Below are 2,944 nucleotides of genomic sequence, written 5' to 3'. Positions count from 1 at the left end.
AATAGAACTTCATTAATACTTGAGGTACAGCAGAGCTCCACACCCTTAATCTATGGTGTGCAGAAACTCCACCGTTGAAAATACATAAGCATAAAGGTCAGGCATGGCCGAATGGCCAGCCCCCTAAAACGTGATCAATGATCTCCTAAGATGAAGAATGAAACAAAACTGAGACCAAAGATGTCTAATACAATAGATAAATGTCCTATATATACTAGACTAGCTACTAGGGTTTACATGAGTAAGTAATTGATGCATAAATCCACTTTCGGGGCCCACTTGGTGTGTGTTTGGGCTGAGCTTGATAAATCCACGAGCTAAGGCATTTCTTGGCGTTGAACTTTGAGTTATGACGTGTTTTGGGCGTTCAACTCCGGATCATGACGTTTTTCTGGCGTTTTACTTCAGACAGCAGCATGAACTTGGCGTTTAACGCCAAGTTACGTCGTCAATCTTCGAATAAAGCATGGACTATTATATATTGCTGGAAAGCCCTGGATGTCTACTTTCCAACGCCGTTGAGAGCGCGCCATTTGGAGTTCTGTAGCTCCAGAAAATCCATTTCGAGTGCAGGGAGGTCAGAATCCAACAGCATCAGCAGTCCTTTTGTCAGCCTTTTTCAGAGTTTTGCTCAAATCCCTCAATTTCAGTCAGAATTTACCTGAAATCACAGAAAAATACACAAACTCATAGTAAAGTCCAGAAATGTGAATTTAACATAAAAACTAATGAAAACATCCCTAAAAGTAGCTTGAACTTACTAAAAACTAAATAAAAACAATGCCAAAAAGCGTATAAATTATCCGTTCATCACGGAGCCACGCCGGATCACTTTATATGAGCAAGGAGCTCCGGATATTGTGCTTCAACCATTGCAAGCAAGATATCCAAACCTTGATCCAAACTTTGAATTGAAGAGTAGCTTGATAAATCTACTACCTAAGTATCATGGGTTGCCGGGTTAAGACCCCATCCGACATCTAAAGGATTTTCAAGTTGCTTGTTCTACTACTCGAAGGCATGGAGCCGATGAGGTGGCTATCATGGTCTTTGCTTTCCCCTTCTCCCTTAAAGCTCAAGCAAAGACATGGTTTTATTTGCTACCGGATGAGATTGCTACCAATTGGAATTTCTTGAGAAGAGAGTTCTTAAATAAATTCTTTCCACCAGAGAAGACCGACTACATCCGGAAGGAGATTTCGGGTATAATGCAAAGAGATCAAGAGAGTATGTATGAATATTGGTCTCGATTCAAGAAGCTACTAGAGTCTTGTCCACACCATGGAATGAACACTCACTTGCTCATTAGCTACTTTACCGGAGGTCTTTGTGTGGAAGATAGAAGATTGCTCACCGATTCTAGTGGTGGTCCCTTTCGAAAAACAAGATGGAGGGAGAAGCTTGGAGTTTGATAGAGGATGTTGCCAAAGCTATGCAACATACAAGAGTGAAAAGTAATCCTCTCAAGGGTGTGGTAGAACCGTCCCCCTCCGAAGCAAGCCTAACCAAAGCACTTGGGGATATGATCACCATTCTCACCCAAATACAAAAGGATCAAAAGGAGTTTTACTCCATCCAAGCCGTCCAAGCCCCACCTCCAGTGGCCCAACTTGAAGGCCCTCCTAGGATTTATGGTTTGTACTCTAGCACCACACATTACACCGATCAATGCCATCAAATTCAAGAAGAGCATGCCCTTGTAGTGGCCTATGTGAATTACAACAATCGTCCACCCTACCCTTCTCAAAGCCAAAACCACAACCCTCATGGTAGTAATCAACACGAAGGGTGGAGGGATAATGCACAAGGGAACAATCAAATCCAAAGATGGAATAACTTTCCTTCTCATCACAACAACAATTACCAAGTCAACCAAAACCATCACAACCAAAACCAAAACAACTACACCAAGTACTAAGCACCACACCATAGATAGCAATCCAACCACACCTCTCCACCTTCCACCAACCAAATTGAAGAGCTTAAAGCCGCTGTAGAGAAACGGGATGAGGGCTATAAGGCTCAATTCGAGGCTATGAATGCTAAATTGGCCAATCTTGCCAAAATGATTTCAAATATGTCCATGTCCCCCTCCAACAATACCAATGATGAGCGGATATTTTATACGCTTTTTGGGGTAATTTCATGTAGATTTTAGTATGTTTTAATTAGTTTTTAGTAGAATATTATTAGTTATTAGGAAAAAAATCATATTTCTGGACTTTACTATGAGTTTGTGTGTTTTTCTGTGATTTCAGGTATTTTCTAGCTGAAATTGAGGGAGCTGAGCAAAAATCTGAGTTAGGTTGAAAAAGGACTGCTGATGTTGTTGGATCCTGACCTCTCTGCACTCGGAATGGATTTTTTGGAGCTACAGGAGTTCAATTGACGCGCTCTTAATCGGGTTGGAAAGTAGACATCCAGGGCTTTCCAGCAATATATAATAGTCCATACTTTGCGCGAAGATAGACGATGTAAACTGGCGTTCAACGCCAGTTCCATGTTGTAGTCTGGCGTCCAGCGCCAGAAACAGGTTACAAGTTGGAGTCCAGCGCCCAAAACATGTTACAACCTGGCGTTCAACTCCAGAAACAGCCCGAGCATGTGAGAGGCTTAAGTCTCAGCCCCAGCACACACCAAGTGGGCCCCATAAGTGGATTTCTGCACCAATTATCTTAGTTTACTCATTTTCTGTAAACCTAGGTTACTAGTTTAATATTTAAACAACTTTTAGAGACTTATTTTGTACCTCATGACATTTTCAGATCTGAATTACATACTCTTTGACGGCATGAGTCTCTAAATTCCATTGATGGGGGTGAGGAGCTCTGCAGCGTCTCGATGAATTAATGCAATCACTTATATTTTTCCATTCACATATGCGTGTTCCTATCTAAGATGTTCATTCGCGCTTAATTATGGAGAAGGTGATGATCCATGACAC

The sequence above is a fragment of the Arachis stenosperma genome, chromosome 1, assembly GCF_014773155.1.
Source record: "Arachis stenosperma cultivar V10309 chromosome 1, arast.V10309.gnm1.PFL2, whole genome shotgun sequence".
Lineage (NCBI taxonomy): Eukaryota > Viridiplantae > Streptophyta > Magnoliopsida > Fabales > Fabaceae > Arachis > Arachis stenosperma.
Note: the sequence above shows the minus strand (reverse complement) of the source record.